The 24076-nt window shown below is 38.3% G+C and overlaps 1 protein-coding gene across 2 annotated transcripts in view; it reads right to left on the minus strand.

Annotated features, from left to right (window-relative positions):
- ARHGAP6 (Rho GTPase activating protein 6) overlaps positions 1 to 24076 on the minus strand; it is a 465834-nt gene that overhangs the window by 437039 nt on the left and 4719 nt on the right. The window lies entirely within an intron of this gene.

Raw genomic sequence — 24076 nt, forward strand, 5'->3', positions numbered from 1 at the left:
TTAGATGAGGTCATGAGAATGAGGCCTCCGTAAAGGAATTACTGTCCTTACAAGAACAGAAAAAGACCAGAGCTCTCGCTCTACTGTGAGAAGACATAGCAAGAAAGCAGCCATCAGCAAGATACCCACTCGATGATATTTTGTTGTAACAGCCCAAGGTAAGACGATTGTATTGCTACATGTAGTTTAAGACATGGTTTCTCTATCTGTGCTGCCCTCAGCAAGTTATTCTTAGCCTATTTTCAGTAAAATAAGGATGACAGTGGCAGCTTACTTGGCATCATCTTGAAAATCAAAAAAGTTAATATTTGTAAAGCATATAAGGAGTACCTGATAAACACTGACTTATAAACATATTCACATTTACATATTTACTTGTAGATCTAGTGGTTTAAGCTAAATACTTGACTGGTTATTTTTATTTAAATGTTTATTGAGTTTCAACCAAATAATAGTCATGTGAGGATATAATGAGAGAAATAAAAATTAAAATAACAAAGAGATAAAGCTTCTCAAGTTGGCACGTTTTTTAAACTATTCAATGTTGGCCAGTTAAAATACTCAGAGACATGTTAAATGGCCTAATCTTTCTGGAAACTAATTTGCCAATAGTCCTATATCCCTAACATTATCCATATACTTTGACTTATTGATTCCTCTTTCAGCGATGACTCTTAGTGGAATAATAAAATGTGTAGTGAAAAATAGCCCTAGCTGGCGTAGCTAAGTGGATTGAGCACGGGCTGGGAACCAAAGTGTCCCAGGTTCGATTCCCAGCTAGGGTACATTCCTGGGTCGCAGGCCATAACCCCCAGCAACTGCACATTGATGTTTCTCTCCCTCTCCCTCTCCCTCTCTCTCTCTCTCTCTCTCTCTCTCTCTCCCCCCTCCCTTCCCTCCCTAAAAATAAATAAATAAAATCTTTAAAAAAATGTGTAGTGAAAAATAGATGTATGAGGATTATTTATAGTACACAGTAATTAGAAATCTGCCCCTGGCTCGCGTAGCTCAGTGGATTGAGCGCGGGCTGCGAACCAAAGTGTCGCAGGTTCGATTCCCAGTCAGGGCACATGCCTGGGTTGCAGGCCCCGGCCCCCAGCACCCGCACATTGATGTTATTCTCTCTCTCTCCCTCCCTTCCCTCTCTAAAAATAAATAAATAAAATCTGAAAAAAAAAGAAATCTAAATAGCCAACAATATCAGCATAGTTGAAATATGGCATATCTTTACTATATTTTTCTTGGCAGCCATTAAAAATCACATTTTTAATAATTTTAATGAGTATTATATAAAATGTTATAAAACTATAAATGAGACCTTTTTCTAATTGTATTAGTCATCTATTGCTATACAATAAATTACCTCAAAACTGAGAGGCTTAAACAACACACATTTATTATGTCATAGATTTTGTGGGTCAGGAATCCAGGCACAACTTAGCTGGTTCCTCTGCTCAGGGCTTCACAAAGCTGTAATCAAGGTGTCCCCTGAGGCTGGAGCCTCATCTTGAGGCTCAACTGGGGAAGAATGTGGATTCAGTTCATTGAGGGGTGTTGGACTGAGGTCTTTATTTCCTGGGTTGGGGAAGAGGATTGTATAGGTTTTCTAGGATCCTCCAGGGCAACAATTGAGATGAGGTTTCTTCCCCAGCCTTCTTCTAAGAATTAGAGTCTAAGGCTCACATATTTAAATGACTTGCTTGCTTGAAATCATTCAAGATTTTGGGAAGAGGCGGCCATCTCCATGGTCATCATATCATCACACCTCAGTTGGGCACCATGATTTCTCAGAACAATGTCAAACTGGAAGTGCTAAATCATTCAGCATTGTTGCCATCACAAGAAAATGACAACTTGCTACAGAGAGTTCACTCTCTGGTAGTCATGGAATATAAAATATAAATTTAGGTCAGGCCAAATTTCACAGTAACTTTGCACAAGCAAATACAGGGTGGAGGAAAAGTAGGTCTACAGTTGTTTATATGGAAAGTAATACAATAATAAATAATAATACAACAACAAAGTATGTTTCATATACAACTATAAACCTACTTTTGCCCCATTCTGTATGCTACAGAAATTTTTAAGCCACAATCAGTTTGATAAAATTATGTGCATAGCCCTGGCTGGCATGGCTCCGTGGATGGAGCGCCAGACTGCAAAGCAAAGAGTCGCTGGTTCAATTCCCAGTCAGGGCACATGCCTGGGTTGTGGGCCAGGTCCCCAACTGGGGGTGTGTGAGAGGCAACCACACATTGATGTTTCTCTCCCTCTTTCTCCCTCCCTTCCTCTCTAAAAATAAATAAGTGAAATCTTTTTAAAAAGTGTGCATAATTTCACTTCGAGAAAGACTCTATAATATCAAAGTTGAACTACCTTCTAATAAAAATGTTGCTTCAAGGTAGTGCCTTATTTATAAACTTGTTAGTTTTAAATTTAAAAGCTTGACCAGAAAGGGAAAAATAATCTATTAACCAATATGCAAGTAACAGCAAGATAGAGATTTTTTTTGAAGAAGAGCTATCTTTAAAAATCCTTGTTGCATAGCACTCATTACTCAGCACATCATGGTCTGACTGTGCTGGCAGCAGACCTGAAACATAAATGTTAAAATGGTCAATTGATGCTTAGTGCAGCCAATTCCATTAAAATCTGGCAAAAAGGCAAGAGTGATAATATCCTGCCATTGCCCAAGACTGCTGAGACCACATCAACTAATTTTAACAGTTCCTAGATTATATATAAAATATTGTAATCTAAATTTTCCTTTCACTTTCATTCCATCTGAATTATTCCTCTAATAGGTATGGAAGCAAAAATCACTAGCCCAATTATTTGAACTCCTATTCAAGAGAAAAGCCTACCACTCTAACGCAAAACAAAGACAAAATTAACTTTTTTTATTCTTTGTACTATTACAGAGGTTGCTTTCCCCCCCTCCCCACTGCTCCACCCAGCCCATGCCCTGCTTCCATAGTCAGTCCCCACACTGTTGCCCATGTCCATGATATGGTAAGTAGAGTTTTTAACTCAAGTTGTCTGTGTGTGAAAAGCTCAAAAAGTCACTTCACTGAATTTCAATACGTTTCTGTTCCCCAGGTTCTTCCCAAATATAATCAATTTCTTCTGTAATTGTTCATACCCTTTCCTATGAAGCATTAGCTGTAACAAACACAAATTTTGATAACGTCTTTATTGGCATTTCAAAATGTTCCTAATTACCAGTGGCTTGGTGACTTAAATTAAAATGAATCTTTTGGGACTCTCTGAAATTAGTTTTTGATCAGTTTCATAAATGTTTAGGTAATAAGTAGTGATGAATTTATCCTGACAAAGAAAGAAAAATGGGAAAGTTCAGTAATACAAATAGGTTGCTTTCCTGTCAAAACAATATGGCCAGAACTAAAAGACTGACAGTTTTCAGCGAAATCAGGAAAAATCCTATATTTAATTCCCATAAGGAAGCAAACCCTCAGGTATAGGATTTGGCAGATAGAGAGAGCTAACAGAATCAGTTTGCCATATGGTGGTGGGGCACCATTTGACAGCAAAATACAAATAAGTGACACTAGAAGAAACAAAAGTGGGAAGAGGCTGTTCTTAAGCATTTTGGTATCTAGTAGCATCTACTTCAATGCAAAATAAATAGTGGATAATGTTTACCGTTGCACTAAAGAAAATGGTAAAGTCAAAAAAGAGCAGGTGTAACAGTGAAAAAGGTAGAGAGAAGTGATGCAAATTCAGTGGTCAGAGGTAATGTGCCCAAAACCTAAATCTTTAAAAGTTGTTTGCAAGGTGGCATACAATAAAAACTGAAGCTTGAAAAAATATTCAGGCTCAGTGTGCAAATAACCAAATTTCAGTCATTTAGATGAATTATCTACCAGACCAAACAACTAATTTGCCTGAACTGTTCAGATATTGTAGTGATTATTGTTGTGTTCTCCATTAAAATATCCACTTGTTTTCAGTTGCAACAATGATTGTTCCTGGTATCCATCTAGAGAACAAGGAGCAGCTGGGTATACAGCTCTTCACTGTTCTGCTTTCAGAGAAAACAGGCCCAAATACTACTCCATCCACATTAAATTCAAGTGTTAATCCCCTATCCAAAAGAAGAAAATATTAATTTCCAGCAGATGAAAGAAAAATTGTATGTAGCCCCAGACTAGTAATACAAGACTTAATTTTTTTAATTCTGAAATTTATTAGATGGCAAAAAAGAGAGGTTAAGGTACTAATTTTGTATACTAGAATGAATATGACCAAATGGATAATATACACGATCTTTAGACAAATGTTAGGCTGCAGAACATTGCCATATTTGTAAATGGGAAAGTTTGCAATTTAGCTAATCTGAAAACTAGAGGTTTCAGGAAGCATGAATTAACAGTCTCATCTGGAAGGATTTCTGAATGCCAACAATTGGGAATTGTAACCCAGAGTCTAAGAAATGTGATAGAGCGAAAGAATGACAAGGCAACAGTAGAAGGACACAGACAAAAAGCAGGGGACACTGGGACAGATTATAAAGAGTATAAATTATTTTTAAATAATTCCTTCTACCCTGGCTGGCATAGCTCAGTGGATTGAGCGCAGGCTGCGAACCAAAGCATCGCAGGTTCAATTCCCAGTCAGGGCACATGCCCAGGTTGCAGGCCATGACCCCCAGCAACCACACATTGATGTTTCTTTCTCTCTCTCTCTCTCTCTCTCTCTCTCTCTCTCTCTCTCTCTCCCTCTCCCCCTCCCCTCTCTAAAAATAAATAAAATATTAAAAAAATAATTCCTTCTAGATTAGACAACTGTACAATTCTGAATTTTATTTTTGTCATGTAATTTAGAGTGTGTGTGTAGGAGACAGAGAGAAACAAAGAGGAGAAATGTTGAGAGACATCACCAACCTGCTTCACAATCAGCTCCCAAACCCTATGCCCATGGCGTTAACCATTGAGTTTTTACAGTAGATGGGAATCCTACTTAACATCTTAAAGCCTTGTTTTTTAAGTTTCCACCTATTTTTATTAACATTTTAAGTGACTTTAGTAAGTAAGAAAGTCATCCTAAAGCTATGATTTTATGACAGAAAAAAAGTACATTTGGATGGCTGCTGATGTTACCAAAGGAATGAATCCAATCTCCACTGTCTTACTGGGTTCTTCTCTTACAGTAATGTTTCTGATATGCTTCTGATTCTATAGTTCTACATTTGTTTTAAATGGAAAGGAGGTATAAGAGCAATGCCCTGGGGAAGAGATATTCCACTCTCTAATTCATGCTCCCTCATCAGGCTAGAGTTGTTGATGCCACATCCATTACTCAAGAAAACATAAACTTGGCATCTGCATTGCCTTCTAGGCTTGTGTCCACGTTTGGCTTCAAATACTAATCTTTTCATTGAATTGAAGAAGGAAAATTCTCCTACACTAGAATTGGGCGTTGATCCTAACTCTGCTTTTGTTTGCCTCCGAAAGTCATGGTGTTTTAAAAGCTGAATCCATGAATGGACATCTAGCGAAGAACAGTGCTGCCCTCACCTTAAATGACCTTCTGTTGTAAAGTATGCAATGAGGGAAGAAAAGGACATTGCAAGAAAAGAAGAGGTTTACTCAAATGCTTGAAAATGCTTTCTGGTTTGCTGTTTTACCCTATTACTCGGACCCCAGTTGTACTCTCATGTGCACAGTGATTGCTTCTTCTTTGGAACTGTTATTTAGGCTGCTCCTTTCTCAGAGCTACTGCTCATCTTTCTTCCCAAACCTCGAATGCTTGGAAGAGTCTCCTCTTCATACATTCTCACTCTATCTACTTCCAAAGGCAGCTCAGCATCACCCCTTCTATGAGATCTTCTTTGATCATTCCCAAGCATCCCAAATCCTCCCTTCTCTACTTAGATGGAATTATCAGGCATCCTAGTAGAGTTTTACCCTAATAATACTTCTGTGTTGTTCTCTATTTTTTTTCCTGTGCACTATCCAACCAGAATAGTAATCTGTATGAAACTTGGGCAGCTTTACATCACAAGATTTTGGACAGTGACAAAGTCATGGTTGCTTGACAAGTCACTTGCTATTAGATGGACTGATGGATCCATTGTTTTCCTGGTTGGTAACGAGGAGAAAGTACAGGGAGAAGACTTGTTCTTGGTACAAGCAGTCACCTAATCATCTGATTTCACACGGGGTCACAGCATAAAAATCAGATTCTGCCTCACTTTGATATCCACCACATCTTTCAAATCAGCAGCCCCCTTAATTAACAGTGACGAGGACTTACCAAAACTATACACAAAGAGAGACGGGACAGTAAAATCTATTCCCTCAAATGAAAGAAGGGGGCCTATGTGGTTTCAAGAAGATTGCCCAAATGGGAGAAAACTTCTTCCAAAGCCATTTATTTTGTTCTTCAGCAACAGCAGCCTGGGATTTGGCATGCAAACCAGTGTGGCAAGTAGCTCCAAGGAGAAGAACCTTTTAGTTGTGATATGCTGAATAGTCACTTTCTGCCTTAAAAAGGTTATACCACATGTCACATCTTGATAAAGTAACAGATGATACAATAAATTCAGTCATACAGACATTGAAACACTTCATACAAAAATAAAAATGTAGGAAGCATGCATGTAAATTATGTGAATAAACTGATATGTACATTACAAATATTTCTACAACCCGTATTTGCAGCACCTCCGCAAAACATTCATTCTGCATGCCTGAATAGACTTCATAATTTTAAAAAGGCAATATAATATTCTCCTGTTCAAGTGCTCTTAGGCAAAAGAATGTTAACAGCCTGCAGGGAGAAAAGCCTAGAAACTGCTTAAGCAAATTCTAAGCATGCCCATGTGGTTTCTGCTCAGCTGCAGGTAATTATCAATCATATCATTCCGGCAAAAGCTTGACATCACTTGCTTTCTCATCTTTTTTTCTCACTATACTTTTCTCCCTATAGAAAAATGCCATTTAAAAAAATAACAAATATCCAGACTTTTTCTACATTGCTTGACAGACCAATGAATAGTTTAAAACTTTACCCTTTGCTTTATTCATTTTCAGTTCACAAGCACAGAACCATTTCATCTCTTCCAATTCACCATGTATGCATAGTAATACCAAGCAATATACCATATATTCAACATTAAATATATGTTTTCATTTTTATATGCAGTGCATTTTCAAAAGAAGCAGCAGAATTTATACAATCAGTTCAAAATACCTCAAGATTCCAAGCACCTATGCCAGGGATGTCAAGCTCATTTTCACCGGGGGCCATATCAGCCTCACGGTTGCCCTCAAAGGGCTGAAACAATTTTAGGACTGTATAAATGTAACAACTCCTTAACGGTTAAGGAGTTGAAATTACATTTGGCCCTTTGAATGTACACACACCTGTAGACTGATCGGGAATTGGCCATTTGCAATGTGACAGAACTTTCCATTAATAGGTAGAGTCTATTGATCTTTTGAATCTGGCCTGGCCTGTGAATTGACCAACAGAAAAAAGCAGAAATGATCATGAACAGTTTTCAGGGGCTTTGGAGCATCTTCTACCTCTCCTACAGCTCTGCATCCACCATGAGTACAAGCCTGAGCTAGCCTGAAGTGACAGTTGAAACTAAGACACAGTATTAGCCAAGTAAACAAAATTGTTGAGAAAACCCATTGCTTCAATTTGACTAAAATTATTTTTGACAAACATGAATATCCAATATAATCTATACATTTCCACCATGAAAGCACATTACAAACACCTATACCACCAGTTTAAAAAGAAACCTTATGTTAGATTTACCTTCTAAAAGATATTTAATTAGTGAGTATCACAGGAAATAATGACATCATTTTTGTCAACCAAGAAAAATATTTTAAGTTAAAATCAAGCTCAAAATCAAGATCAGTATATTCAAAGAATTCAGTAAAAACCAAGCATATTTAGCTTCTCTTTGCAAAGCACCTCCTAAATCCATACTTTGTCCTCTAATATAATGCAATGGCTGAGGATGCTAGCCAATTGTATTTTTTCCAATGGTATTTATTATAAAACAATCTTGGCAAGTGAAAGAAAACAGCACACACTGCTAATATTTTGGTAGAATTATGTGTTTATTCTAGCACTGTTAACAAGAGAGAAGTAAGCATCGAATGAGTACAAAGGAATGCTGCTGATGTAAATGAATATTTACTCAAAGCCCAGCTCTTCCTTACCTCTCTGATAGGGGAATGGCAAAGAGCATCTTGATCTTCAGTTTCTCCCAGCCTCACATACCAACAAATGTGGCACCCCAAGAAATACTTGTTGATGGCTGAGGGTGGCAATAAGGGCAGACAAAGCAGGACCCTATGAGAGGGTTTTCTTTTCTTTTCTTTTCTTTCTTTCTTTCTTTCTTTCTTTCTTTCTTTCTTTCTTTCTTTCTTTCTTTCTATTTTATTTTTTATTGTTTATGCCATTACAGTTGTTCCCTCTTTTTCTTTTTTTCCCACCTCCACCCAGCCCCATACTCTCCCCTCCCTCAGTCAATCCCTATATCATTGTCTGTGTCCATGGTCTTGCATAAATGTTCTTTGGTTAATTCCTTCACCATCTTTCATCCATGTGAAAGAGAGGAAGGGTGGACAAATCCAAATTACAGAGAGAGTATATGACTGAAAGGCCAATCAAGTCAACTGGTTGCTAGTGAGGTCACCATTACAAGGTGGCTTTCTTAACTCCCTTAGCCACAATGTGTAACCTCAATGTGGCATCTGCCCAACAAGCATGTAGACATGCTACAATGCAGACAGGACAGGGGAATGGGGCTGACTGTAAGAAAAGTATCACCATTAACAAACATAGCCTATTTTACTAATGTAGATTACAGTGACACTTGGCATTCAAATGATATCACATGCATTCTTCCCATTACCCCATTTTAATGAGGAGAAAACATCAGACAAACCAAAACTGAGGAATATTCTACAAACAAGAAAAGTCAGAAAAGACAAAGTAAGACTGGTTGAAGGAGCCTAAGAAGCCATGCTAACTAAATACAATGTGGGGTCCTGAGTGGGATTATGGGATTGAAAAAGGGCATAAGTGAGAAAACCAGTGACTCCAAGTAAATCCCGTATTTCAGTTAGAAGTCCTGCATTGAACGATCTCATCGAGATTACCTTGGCAACAAACCTGTTACCAAGGTTTATTTTTTAGTTTTCATAATATACCATGGTTACATAAGATGTTAACATTAGGGGAAGCTGGATGAAGGGTATGGGAACGCTCTATATATACTATCTATGCCACTCTTCTGTAAATCTAAACTAATTTCAAAATAAAAAGCTTACAAGTTATTACATATTGATGGTTTGTCCTATTCTTTGGATCTTAATAGCTGGTTGGGCATGAGATTCACTCATATATGAAACAATTCCAGAATTCATGACCCATCTTCCAATCACATCAGACAACTTTTAGTTTCTGGACTATGCCTTGCTTATTAATTCTTCCATGCCTTTGCTCATTCTGTTTCTTCTTGCCTTCCTCCGTCCTTGCTCCCCAACATACTCTTTTTTCTAAGACTGACCTCAAAAGTCATTTTCCCCAGGCAAAGTTTGGCTTTCCCTCTTATCCATTCTTAGAGCCCCTTCTACAAACCTCTGTTTTAGCTCAGATAAGGCACTAAATCTAGCCTATATAGAATGATGGTTATAAGCAAAAGATCTAAAACCAGGTTATCTGAATGGATTCAAATCCTGGCCCAATCCCTTACCAGTTGTGTAACCTTAAACAAATTACTTAATTCTCTGTGCCTGAGTTTCCTTGTCCAGAAAATAGGGCTAATAATAACTCCTACAGTTGATACATAAGAACTAAATAAATTCACACAAGTAATTCTAAGAGTGTTTGACCCAGGTAAATGCTCAATAATTGTTAGCTACTATTATGATTATTATATATCTCTCTAGACCAGTAATTTTCAACCTTTCTCATCTCATGGCACACATAAACTAATTACTAAAATTCTGTGGCACACCAAAAACTATACTGTATTTTTGCTGATCTGACAAAAAATGTTAATTCAATTGATTTACAAAATAATAATAACAATAATAATACTTAATAATAATAATTACCTGCTATTTTTGCTCCAAAGTGACTCTTTAAAAAATCTGGTATGTATATTTGTATAATAAGAATTAACCAACCAAACCCAACCTTATTAGGTGATGTGACCAATAGAATGTAACTCTAGTATAAGACCTATATATTTATGGTTCAAGACAGGGCATACACAATGGGTGGCTATTGTCATGTTGACTGTTGTCATTTTTTTATTTGATGACCTAAGGGAAAAGATGTCAGTGTCCCTGACTAAATAGTCAGGTATTGCATATGTTAAAAATTCTCACTGCACACCAGGATGCCACAGCACACTGGTCAAAAATCACTGCTCTAGACTGGGGACTTTCAGAACAAGCCATATGTATTTACTTTTCTGGGTGGAGTTCTCTGAGATGGACTGGCTTTGGACTTCCTTGGGTTATTGTGAAACTTTAATGGTCCACTGCCATTTAAAGCATTTGGTGGAACAACTAGTCAATGCAAGCATTCAATATCAGTTATTATAATTATTATCTTGCTACACCCAGAGTTTGACATTTAAGTTATGCTTCATTGTTTGATGAATGAATGAGTGCATTAATTGGTAAGAGTGATATATTAATACTTCAGTAGCTGATATAGATTATCTTTATCAACTGATGATAGCAAAAATTAAATTTGTTCACTTGAAACCCCTTGCCTCTAAGCTTTAGAAATGCTAGTTCTAAACCAGAGATACCTGTTTGTGTTGCTCTGTGTTGTATCAACGTCCAGTCATTTGGAAGGATCTCTATGGAGTAGACCAAAAGGTTCTAAGAACAAGTAACCTTGTCCAGTGATACTCTTATAGCCAATGGGGGTTACCTGAGCTACAGTTATTGACACTTGAACAATGTGTACAAATTCCCTAAGGGCAGCAGATAAGTTGATATAATAACTCTCATCTAATGAACAACTACTAAAGGACCAGATGGATATTTTACTTCACTTTTTCCCCCCAAACTCTGAATATAATGCAGAAAGGAGAGGGGACTTTTTGCCATTTACCCATGGGTATATGCATGTAACAGAAATGAAATTGCATTGTTTTTGATACAATTTAAAATATAGTACACAAATCTTAAAAGCTAAAATGTAAAGGAAAAACTATACTGTATTATAATCCCACAACTAGTGTGTATTTTTCTTATAGTTTTAAAAGTCCAAAATTGTATCTTTAGGCACCCCTGCTTAAGCTTACAGCTCATGGGTCCTGGGTACACCCACCAACTGGTTTCTCAGCCTCCTACAAAGTGAACCCACTTATATTCCCCTTAAAGATGAAGAAGCTGAAATTCATACCTCATAAGTACTGGTCCCAGGATTTGATCCCAGGCTTAGATACCTCCAAAGTTTATGGTCATATTTTCCTTTAGTTATGCTTTTAATTAGCTAAGATTTTGAATGACTGATTCTAAATGCTCCTCCCCTTGAGCTTGTGCTAAAAAATTTTGAGTTCAGCTGAAAGTGTCCTGGAAAGTTCTGGGCAAGCTCACACTGACCTTGTGCTGCTAGTGATCTATCTCTAGTGAACACTCAGTCATGTGTAGGAAATTACAAGGTAGTTAAAAACCTTGAAAGGAGTCTCAACCAATGGAGGATGAAAACCAATGGAGACATTTTCCAGATCCCCACTTTTTGACAAATCAAAGCAGGCCAGAAATTTTTTTTGTTGCTTCCCCCATCAAGAGATGGAATCTATTTTCCTTGTCCTTAATCCTAGCTGACCCTGTGACTCCCTTTGATCAAATACCATGATATTACCATGCAGCGAGGAAGCCCAAGCTAGCCATTGAGAAGGGCAACATGAAGGAACACTGAGGCACCAGGCATGTAAGTGAAGACATCCTTGAACTTACCAGGCTTCCCAGACACCAGCTGAAGGCAACCAAGTCAATGAGCCTAGTTGGTGTCATGTGGAACAGAACTGCCCAGCTAAGCCCTGATCTAATATGTGACCCATAGCATCATACTAACAGTAAGCTTGTGTGGCAGGGGTGGGTGGAAGGGGGTGTTATAAAGTAACAGATAATTAAAACAGAGGTAGATCACCCTGAGAGGCATTCTATATGTTTTCTAGTGGTCCTTGTGGGACCTTGGAAAGGTCACCCCTTTGTCCACAGCTGTGACATCCATGACACAACCTTACAATAGCATTTCATTCTCCTTTATTCTCCATTCCTGTTTCCTGGGATCACCTCCCAAAGAAACTCCACTCATCCAAGTCTGTCTGTGGAAGAACTCAAACTAAGACACAGAGCTTTTCCCTCTCCTACATTGTTTCATGGAGTTTTAAAAGCTTATATTTTCATAAAAACAGTTTATCCACATTGCTCCAATTATACATGGTAATAACCAACCATTCATTTTTATTTCTAAAGCAAAATGTTATGAAGTTAAAAACTGTGTGTATAAATAGACAGAGAGAGAAATTACACTAATAGTTTGTGATATAAAACTGCAAGAAATTTTGCCAAATAAAAGAAAAAATTAACCTTTCTGCATTGTAAAAATATTACATAGAAACATTTATTAATGGCTTAAAGGGAATCTTTGTAGCTATACCAAATGAATTTTCTTCTTGACCATTCAACTTTCTTATTCAATGAACTGTAAAAAACAACTTTACTTCTTTAGAACAGTTTTAGATTTGAATAAATGTTTACATAAGCTACACCTACCATATCTTTATATAAATTAGAAATGATACCTTATAAGGAGACTGAAACACCTTAGCAGAATTTTAAGCATTTTATGTAAAAGGGATAGTTCAAGATGAAGAAATGCAAACTAGATAATCAGGACCAGTTGACTTTTCTGCATCTAGCTCCCCCAAGGGAGAACCAAAACTGAGAATAATATTGCAAAGAAAAATAAACTATTTCATCTTTTTAAAACTAGTAACTCTGAATAAACTATTTCAACTAAAAGAACCCTCAACAAGAGCCTAAATATTTGATCATTTCCATAACACTTTACTGATTTTTAACATCATACTCTCAGTTATATGAGAAAAAGTAATATATTTCCAATTTAATCATAAATTTAAAAGTTAAAATGTTGCCATTTCAGCAGAACAAACATATATTTGCTGAGTTCATGACCCAGAGCTTCTGAAGTTAGTCTGAGACTCATATCACACTTCTTGACCTTCAACTCTGCTTACCATCTCCATATCAACTTTCATATTTATTTTCTTGACATTTTGACAAACACATTCTAACAACACCATTTATTTACAATGTATTAAGATGAGAATCCAGATTCAACATGCCTCTTTGGGGGAAGAATGCTGAAAGACTCAAAGCAATACTCTGTGATGTAGTATGAAAACTGCACCTGTCTTTGAGCTCCCTTATAAATCATGAAAGGAGGAAACCAGACACATTAGATTGGCAGTGAGAATGTGGAGACAGTGAGCTCTGATCCTCAATTTCTATAAGTAGGTTGCAAAATAACTTTAGGTCAGTAGCTTAACTTTAAATCATTCTTCAGTTCTAGTTTGATATATTCACAATTCTTACCTGCCAAAGAGAAAATATGACCAAACGTTGTGTTAATGCTCAGTAAGAAAGTTAAGCCAACTCGCACTTCTTTACCAACAATGATAACACAATGTTGGAAATTATCTATATAACCAGAGAGGCAAAATTTATTGTAGAATAAATGTACAAGGGAGGCTGTTTTTTTAAACAGAATTCCAGGAAAAATTTCCACATCCATTATAATCTATAGGCAGAACTGTAAAGGTCTCCATTGGTGGGGGCTGGGCATAGACTGGGGATGTTATAGATAGGATATAACTATAACATGGAGTCCAGACTAGACAGAAAACTTTTTAAAGAACCTTTCCCTGCTAATATTCTGTTTTGTTCATAGGATGCTGAAGTCACTCTAGAAATGTTCATGGGCATTACAGTTAGATTTTATACAAAAAAAAAAAAACTGAGTGTAAATAGTATTATCTCAACTTAGTGATGCTACATTGTTACCTTGAAAAGATGTCAATGAAATGAGCCATGAAAAACAGTCAGCTTGATTGCACATGATAGTAGTGGCATGAAGTAGCATGAGGAAGTGAGAAGAACACCAAGCATGAGGGGGGTAAGTACATTGCCATGTACCAGCTAGAGAATCAGGGCTGGAATGGGAGCTATCCAGTTTCCAACATTCTAAATATCCTTCAAACAAAAAGTGTCTGATGCAGTGAAGTTCCTGTGACTAGTTTGTGGGAATAAAGGCTACCCCTCAGCCTGTTGGCATGTCTTGGGTTACACCAAATCCACAATGCAAGTCTTGCAGATTCCTGTGTTCTAAGTCACTAGGCCAAAATGCCTGGGGTGACAGCCTGCTGTTGCTCCAATGCCTATCATGAAAAATATACCTCACTTAACAACTTGCAAATAAATTTCCAATTGTCTTCTGCTGTTGTCCAACTTAGTTGTGTCTACTCATTTACTTGGTGATCACCTAAGCCTTCTTCAACTGCTATGGTGGAAAGACCAAGGTTCCTGTCACACACTATATGTGTGGAATAAATATTTGTTTTACTAAAGTAATACTTTAACCTCAGCCTTACCTTGCTGCCTCCTAGCTGTGTGACCTGGGAAAATCTTCCATTTTATTTAACCTTGCTCTTTTTAGCATCTTTTACTATTTCCTATGTGCTGGGTACTTTCCAAGTTCAGTCCTGCACTGCTTAATGATGGGGATATGTTCTGAGAAATGTGCTGTTAGGTGATTTTGTCATTGTGAGATCATAGAGAGCACTTACACAAACCTACATGGTATAGCGTATTACACCCTTAGAGTAGATGATACAGCCTATTGCTCCTAGGTTACAAACCTGTACAGCATGTTACTGTACTAAATACTGTAGGCAATTGTAACACAATGCTAAGTATTTGTGTATATAAACATATCTAAATAGTGAGACATGATAGCTACAATGTCACTAGGTGATAAGAATTTTTCAGCTCCGTTATAATCTTATAGGACCACCATTGTATATGCAGTCTGTCATTGACCAAAATACTATTATGTGGTGCATGATTGTAATTAAGTCATGAGTTCCTCACAAAAAGTCTTTCACATAGGCACTTTAATTACCCCCATTTGACAGGCGAGGCAACTGAAGCATAAATATGCTTTGTAACTTCTTCACGGTCATACGGCAAAGCTGGGATTTGAACCCAGACAGTCTGGATCAGAGTCCAGCTCTAACCCATTCACATCATTTCCTCTCCAACTAAATCTGCCTACCTCTTAATCAGAATCTCAGTATCCTCATATACAAAATGAAGATTAGTACTATCACCCCGCACAACTGTAAGAACAAAAAACTGGTGAGCATTCTACAAACACTACTTGTTGTTCCGCCTATCACTATTATCATCGCCCATCAACTGAAATAAGTGAGCGAGGAATCAATCAGAAGTTCCAATCTGATCAGAATGATACCTGGCTCAAAAGCCAGAAAACCTAATGGCCCATTCCAGGATCTCCCTGGGCAAAATTATTAGCTATAGAAGAGGTCTTTTATAATAACCTCCGGGGCAAGATGGCTATTGTCACCTTAGGTTTCTCTTTCCTTTCTCCATCCACATTTGGTTCTCAGAGTACCATCTTGCCTAATAGTTTCTCAACTTCTGAGAGATGAAGTTATTGCCAGTGCAAGCTGAGAATTGATCTGATGTTTATTAACATTTCAGTTCCTGTAAGTGGTATTAATTTGCCTGTTTTCATGAGCTGTCCAGGAATACAGAAATAAAAACACGTTATTTTCCTTGATCCATAGTCCACTCAACTCAATTCACTTCCAATTTCTCCAAAGATATGGATATTCTAAGCTCAAACTTCTCTTGGGTCCCTCAGCCCACCACTTGCTGGGTGGTTTCTCAAGTTGCTTTTAATTCTAATAGCTCTTGAAAATCCTCGGCTGCTTAATAGCTCTGGTATGATATGGCTAGGCAATTTCAAGATTGTAAGTAGTTTTTAAAGTCTCTAACTATTCTGAAAACAATCTTTGTAATGGCTTCTTTGCTCTTGCTTCCAAAGTATAATAATAAGGACACAGAATTTCCACAGTAACCAATCTCAGAAAATCCCAGGCTGGCTGTTGACTCTTCCATTCAATCTGCCAGAGCCATTACAACCTCCCTTGTTGCATCTTTCAGAATAACATCTAATGGACATTAGGTCTGGGCCTACTACATAACCATTCCTCTATATTTATGTTTATGTTTTATTGAAAAAATGATGTTGCAACAATATTGATATATTTTCTGAAAGTCATAAATGCCATTTTTTAATTGACATTAAAATTCACCTATCATAAAGTTCACCCTTTTAAAGTGTACAATTCATACCCTGGCTGCTGTGGCTCAGTGGATTGAGTGCCAGCCTGCAAACTGAGAGGTTGATGTTTCAATTCCGGGTCAGACCACATGCCAGGGTTTCTGGCCAGGTCCGCAGCTGGGGGTGTGCAAGAGGCAATGGATCAATGTATCTCTTGCACATGGATGTTTCTCTCCCTCTCTTTCTCCTTCCCTTCCTCTCTCTCTAAAAATAAATAAATAAAATCTTAAAATATACAATTCAGCGATTTTTGGTATATTCACCAGGTTGTGCAACCATCACCATTATCTAGTTTTAGAACATTTTCACCATCCCAAAGAGAAACCCAGTGCCCATTAGCAGTCACTCCCTACCCCTCCCTACTTTCAGCCTCTGGCAGCCATTAATCTACTTTCAGTCTCTATGAATTTGCCTATTGTGAACCTTTCATACAGATGAAATCATACAATATGTGGACCCTTGTAGCTGGCTTCTTTCACTGAGTATAATGTTTTCAAGGTTGATCCATGTTATGGCACATGCCAGAATTTCATTTGTTTTTATTGCTAAATAATTTTGTGTTGTATGGGTAGACCACATTTTGTTTATCCATTCATCTGTGGATGGACATTTTGTCGTTACCACCATTTTGGTTATTATGAATAATGCTGATATGAACATTCATGTACAAGTTTTTGTGTGGACATGTTTTCACTTCTCTTCTGTATATACCTAGACATGAAACTGTTGGGTCATAGGGTAACTCTAACTGTAACTATTGAGAAATTGCTAAAGTATTTTGTAAAGGTGCTGCACCATATTACATTCTCACCAGCAGTATATGGGTTTTAGTTTGTCTGCATCCTTGCCAACACTTGTCATTATCTCTTTTATTATAGCTATCCTACTGGGTATGAAGTGATATCTCATTGTGGTTTTGATTTGTATTTCTCCAATAGATAATAAAAACATCATTCTTTACCAGATAACCAAATGACTAATTTCATTTTCTCACACATTACATTCTACTTCTTTGGCCCTATTGAAACATAGTCACAGTTCTCCCTTTATTAAAACCAATGGCTCAGAGAGGATGTAGTAAACTGTAGAATATGATGTCACGCCTCAAAGGTGTGTCTTCAGGAATTGTAGAATCATTGTCAGAACACAGATCCCCTAGGATATTGACTGGATTTCGATATGAAATACACTTTCCCTTATGAGGGCACCATATTGGACGAATCGAGTTGCACTATGGAAAACTGAGCTCACATGTCTGCAAATCCTGAATGTGTCATGATGCATACCATAGTCATAGTTTATTTATCTGATGGTGGCATCTGGCTGAGTCATAAAGTAGAAATGGAGCTTTCTCAGATAGATAAGGTGATCAAAAGCAGAATAAATTTAGAAATTAAAATGGAAGGAAGGAAGGAAGGAAGGGAGGGAGGGAGGGAGGGAGGGAGGGAGGGAGGGAAGGAATGAAAAAGGCAGAATAAGAAGGAGAGAAAAATAAAGGGTTCCCTCTGCAGGGAACCTTTACATTAAATCATAAAATCTGTATCATGAACCTGAAGGCCCAGACAGATTTATTGTTTGCCATCTTCCCATTCCAATACTTTGTTCCAGTTGGATTTCTCTAAATCCTACAGGGACACATTTTAAGACCCCCAGTGGATTTCTAAGACCACAGATAATCCTGAACCCTATATATACTGATTTTTCCTATACATACATACCTATGATAAAGTTTAATTATAAGTTAGGTACAGTAAGAGATTAACATAAATAACTAAGATAAAATAGAACAATTAATATACTATAATAAAAGTTATGTGAATCTAGTCTCTCTTGCTCAGCAAACTAGCATGATTTTTTGTTTGTTCTTCACAGTTTCATGGATAGAAGATCCATTCTCACTGTAAATACCAGCAACCTCAGCATATGATTTTTTCTTTCCTAATTAAGTCAAGAACTTTCAACTTTTCACTTAGAGGAAAGCACTTTATGGCTTCTCTTTGGCATATCCAAATGGTCAGCAATGCTTCTCATATGCTTTAGGGCCATTATTAAGTGAAATACTGGGAACTTGAACACAAGCACTTTGATGTGGCAAGGTGGCTACTAAGTGACTAGAGGGCAGGGAGCATCTATAGTGTCGATGCACTGCACAAAGGGATGAGTCGTACCCCAGGCAGGATGGAGCAGAATTTCATCATACTACTCAGAACCACATGCAATTTAAAAACATATGAATTGTTATTTCTGGAACTTTCCATTTAATATTTTCAAACTGTGGATAACTGAAACTTTAGAGAGTAAAACCACAGGTGAGGGGGGACTACTGTACTATATTCCCTCTTAACTACAGGCTGCTTCTTCTAGCTGGAATGCTTCCTCCCTTCTTTCTGTTTGGCCAAAGCCTCCTCATCCATCGGTTTCAGTCGAGGTGTCTCAGACCTCCTTAATCCTTGTATCAGTTCCCTATGGCTACCATAATGAATTGCCACAAGTTCTGGCTTAAGACAACACACATGTATTCATTTATAGTTTTGGAGGTCAGAAGTCTCACTGGGGTAGGACCAGGATGTCAGCAGAACTGCATTCCTTCTGTAGGTTCTAGGCAAGAATCCATTTCCTTGTGCTTTCTAGCTTCTTGAGGCTGCCCCACTCCTTGTCTGAAGACTGCATCCCCCATCTTCAAAGCCCACAGTGTAGCATTTTCAAAATCTCTCTGCCTCCCCGGCCCTCCTCCCTTCCCTTGCTAATTCTATCCTCATATCTCATTCTGTAACTCTGACCTTCTTGCCTCCCTCTTAAAGGACTTTTGTGATTACATTAGCTCACCCAGATATTCCATGATAATCTTGCCACTTCAAGATCCTTAATTTTACTCACATTTGCAAACTCCCTTTTACCATTTAAGGTAGCATATCTACAGGTTCTGGGGATTAGGACATGGGCATCTTTTTGAGGCCATTGTTCTGTTTACCAGAGTCCTTGTATCATATTGCCACAGTATTCTGAACAAGTGCAAGGATTTCTTTATTTGAAAGTATTGCTTTCATCAAAGGGTAAGCATGTTGTGGGGCCCTGCATGATTGTTCCACATACATCCTCAGTGCCAAGGGTATAGACAGCACTCAACAAATATTTGATGGCTGCCTGGCTGAGTGGCCAGTTTGGTTTTGCTGGACCAGAGTTCCTGGGGGAAGGGGAGAATGTAGGCTAAGATTATATTGTAAAGGACTATGAAATAACAGGCTAAGTAGTTTGGTTTTTACTCAGGGAGTTAACATGATTACAATTATGTGTTTGGAGTAGAACGCCAGTAAGCCAGATGGAGAGAGAGAAACTGAAGGCAGGGTGACCAAGCAAATAAGGCCCCAAACTAGGCAGTGGCAATGAGAAGGAACAGCTGGACAAAGATGTAAGAACTTGGATACATTCCACTACAAATCCTTTCTAGAACAGAGAAGTAAGTACAATGGGACTTGATAGCTTATTGAAGATAAGAGGAAAAAAAAGCAGGGTGGGGGGCAGGGACTGGAGACATCTTGAGCCATCTCTGGTAAACTAAGTATGTGGGAAAATGGTGACTCCAACTAGAATAAGAACTACAAAAAAAAAAGAAATGTGTTCAGAAGAAAGGGGTATTGGTCTGTTCTGCCTCAAACATATAGAATATGAGGAGTCCAGTGAGCATTGTGGGCAAATGTCTTGCAGAAAATCCGAAATAAATATGAGGAGCTCATGTGCAAGATCACAGTTAGACACAGAGTTAGGAGTGTCCTGGAAAGGGATAATAGCTGAAGTCACAAAAGTGAATGAGATCATCAAGGGAGAATGATTTAGAGAGAGAAAAAAGCAGAATCATAGGGATGAGTGGACAAAGACAAGCACAGACACAGAAGGATAGAAAGAGATGTTAGATACAGAGAAGCAAGCAGTAAAAAGGGAATTGAGACTCCTCTGTGTGTGGTGGGGAAAGGAGGGTGTGGGCAGAACAGTGCCAGCAGTTCTACCCAGAAGTCCACGAAAGGACATCTAAGAAGAATCTTAGAACTGGGCACCTTCGAGAAAACTGTCTCAGTAAGTAATGGGAATGGAAAAGCTCACTAAAATTTAAGGTGCTCCTGGTCACTTAATTTCCCCCCCAGAAGCTTGGCAGTTTATATTAAGAGTCAAGAAAGATTTCAGGATGGTTCTGCCCTCAGCATGTTGTCTGAGTTTGAGTTTAAACCTTTTAGTCCCTTTCTTTAACTGCAAAATAAGGAGGATGCAGCTAGATGCTACCCAAGATCCTTTCTGAGTCTAAATTTGTCTCTTTCCAACCCTCAAATCTCAAAATTCAGGTGAAGCTCAATTCCAAGTTATCTGAGAAGCTGTCTCCACATTATTCTCTATTTAAGTTAAAAATTTCCTTAGAAACAAATTCTAGCCTAGATAACACAAAAGAGAGCAAATGAAAATTGAATAACTGTATTCCTAATTTATAATTCTTATGGTATTGTGCTGATTTCAGATATAATTCCATATAAAATGCCCTTTGTCAATTTCCACTATGAAGCTGTCTTACTGTAATTACTTCCTCTTGGGTGATATGGGAAAGCCTTTATTTTTAATCAGAATATTCCTCTCTACTCATGTTGTAAATTTTAATTCCACTTTCCATCATTATATATTTATCAGTCAATTCTTCCCTATGCATATATTTAGATACCTTGTATTTTTTCCTATACTCAATACCTTTAGAAAAGGCTTCCCCCCCCAAAAAAAAAAATTCGGAGCCTTGGTTGACATATACCAAAAAAGAAGAAGAAAATGGCAAAGAGTAAAGACAGAGGCATGAGGGAAGATGGTACTGGAAAGCAACCTAGATTTCAGTTTCTTGTATAAAGTAGCATATTACACAAGCTTTCTCAGCCCTGGTGCTATTGAAATTTCAAGCAGGATAGTTATTTGTTGGGGAAGCTATTCTATGCACTGTAGGATGATAATGGCATCCCAGGCCTCTACCCACCAGACGACAGTAGCATCCCCCATCTCAGCTCTGGCCATCAAAAATGGCGCCAGGTATTGCCAAATGTGCTGAGGATGCCAGCTTGCGCCCAGTTGAGAATCAATAGTCCGCAGAGACCAACTCATTACAAGTAGTTCAATAGTGCAAGAACACAGTTTGCTAAAAATGGAAAAGTAAGAAATATAGAAGTATTATGTGTATATGCCAACTCCCATTTATTTATAGGATCCTTGGAATGGTTTCCCCAAGCCCACCTCCTCTAAGTATTTGTCCTCCCCCTTGTTTCACTCTAACACATGCCTTCCTCCCCCCTCCCAGACATCAGAGTGACCTCTCTAAAACACATATCTGATCATGTTACACCCTGATGCTTTCAAAATCACCAATATCCCCCATTCTCTACCACAGGGTTTCTCAGCCCGGGCATTCTTGACATTGAGGACCAGATGACTCTGTTGTGGGGGCTGTCCTATATATGGCAGAGTGTTCAGCAGCATCGCTGGTGTCTAACCACTAGATGCCAGTAGAACCTCCCCTGTAGTAGGTGAAATAATGTCTCACCAAAGATATCCATACCCTAACCTATGGAACCTGTGAATATGTTAAGTTACAAGGCAAAAGAAAAATAAGGTTGCAGATGGAATTAAAGGTTAGTAATCAACTGACCTTAAAATAATTAGATTATCCTGGATTATTCAAGTGAGCCCAATGCTATCACAAGCGTGCTTAAGAGGGAGAAATGGCTATGTGGAAGAAAGTCAAAGAGATTGCAACATGGCTAGCTTTGAAAATGAAGAAATCGGGCCACTGGAAAAGCAAAATATACAGATCCTAGAGCCCTCAGAGGGGGCACAGCCCTGCCAACACCTTGACTTCAGCCCAGGGACCATTTCATTTCTGTCCTCCAGAAATGTAAGATAATAAATTTGTTTTGCTCTGTGCCACTAAGTTTGGGGTAATTCGCTACAGCAGCAATAGAAAACCAATACATCACCATCCCTAGCTGTGTCAACCAAAACTGTCCTCAGCCATTTCTAAATGTGCCCTGGGGACAAAGTTGCCTCCAGTTTTGAACTACACTGCTCTGCAAAACATACAGTCCAAATTCCTGAGATGTGCACAGTGTGATCTTCATAATTAATGCTACCCAACCTGTTGTACTAGTATCCAACACAGAGCAAGATACAGCCTATACTCCAGGCACACCAAACTTCTAACTTCAAACACACTTGACATATTTCATCTCTGCAGATCTAATGCCAAGAGGTGCCTTGAAGGGTAGACAATGTGCTTTGGCCCTCCTGCCATTTTTATCCATGTCCATAGTTAGTCATCTTCTAAACACATGTCCAATTTCTGCTTTCATTAACTTACTACATAAAAATCTATGTGGTTGCAGCATATATTAAACCACAGATGTCCTAACCTCCTCCTTCAAAAAAATCATTGCTCCTAAGCCCCTCTAAGTCCTCTTCGTAGGAAACTGGCATCACCAACATCTCTGGGTGTGTCTGCTCTTTTCTCTTTCATCAAAGAATCCCTTTCCTTCTTCTTATCAATGGCAGTCATCCTTGAGATCAAGCTCAACTGTTCTCTACTTGAGATCAAGTGAAGGTTTCCAAAGGCTCCCCAAAGTATAGTGAACCATCACACCACCATCCCCCCATCCCTGTCTCTCACTGTGTTGTGATCCTTGTGCACTGTACCTATTTGTTGATTCATCCATCCTCCTCGGTAGACTCTGAGCTCTTCAAGAGCTAGCACCATATTTTAGCCTCTCTGCACTCCTGGTAGTTAGAGAAAAGCTTGTGCTCAGTAAGTGCTTGTGGCATGAATAAAGAAAAGAAGTCATAGATATAGAAAAATCTATTTAATTATGGGTTATCAAAGCTGGGAAACTCCAGATCAGCTAGGAGCACAATCCCAGCTCTGATCCAAGAAAATTAGGAGAACCCCACAGTTGGAATGACACCTTGTCTGTGATCAGAATCAGGGACATAACTTAGCTGCTAAGAATACAAGTTTAGAAGCATGTACCGGTTATATCATGCATCATTTACCCTTTTTCTACTCAACAAACATTCTACCCAGCATGTCCAAGAATCAGAGTTGGTTAAAGCAGTCCTGAAATACATAGGAAGGAAATATTAGTAGAGTCATAGATGACTTCAACTAACACCTCCAGGTTTCAGGCCATTTGTGAGCTTTGAGTGAGCATAAGTCATAGAGCTGCAGGCACTTAGGAGACTGTTGGGAGTGGGAGCCGTTGTAACAGCATTAAATTTAAAACCAGAGAATCTGCTGAAAGAACTAAGTAGAAATGGATGCGATCAATCACTGGCTAAATCTGAAGGAAGGTGAATTATCAGCTCTGCCTACGGATTCAATAGAAGAGAAACAGAAAAGTTGAATAAACCCTAAAGGGTCCATGGAGAGGGATCCACATAGTTTCGAAATTGGATGGAGGCCCCAGGGAAACATTATGCCAGCTGAAAGCACTTCTGAGGCACTCACTAGACAGCCAGCATGGGACGCTACATGCAACTCACTGGTACAGTGATTCTCAGCTAGGGCAATTTTGACACCTAGGGTAGTATCTTT

The sequence above is a fragment of the Phyllostomus discolor genome, chromosome X (assembly GCF_004126475.2).
Source record: "Phyllostomus discolor isolate MPI-MPIP mPhyDis1 chromosome X, mPhyDis1.pri.v3, whole genome shotgun sequence".
NCBI classification, from domain to species: Eukaryota; Metazoa; Chordata; class Mammalia; order Chiroptera; family Phyllostomidae; genus Phyllostomus; species Phyllostomus discolor.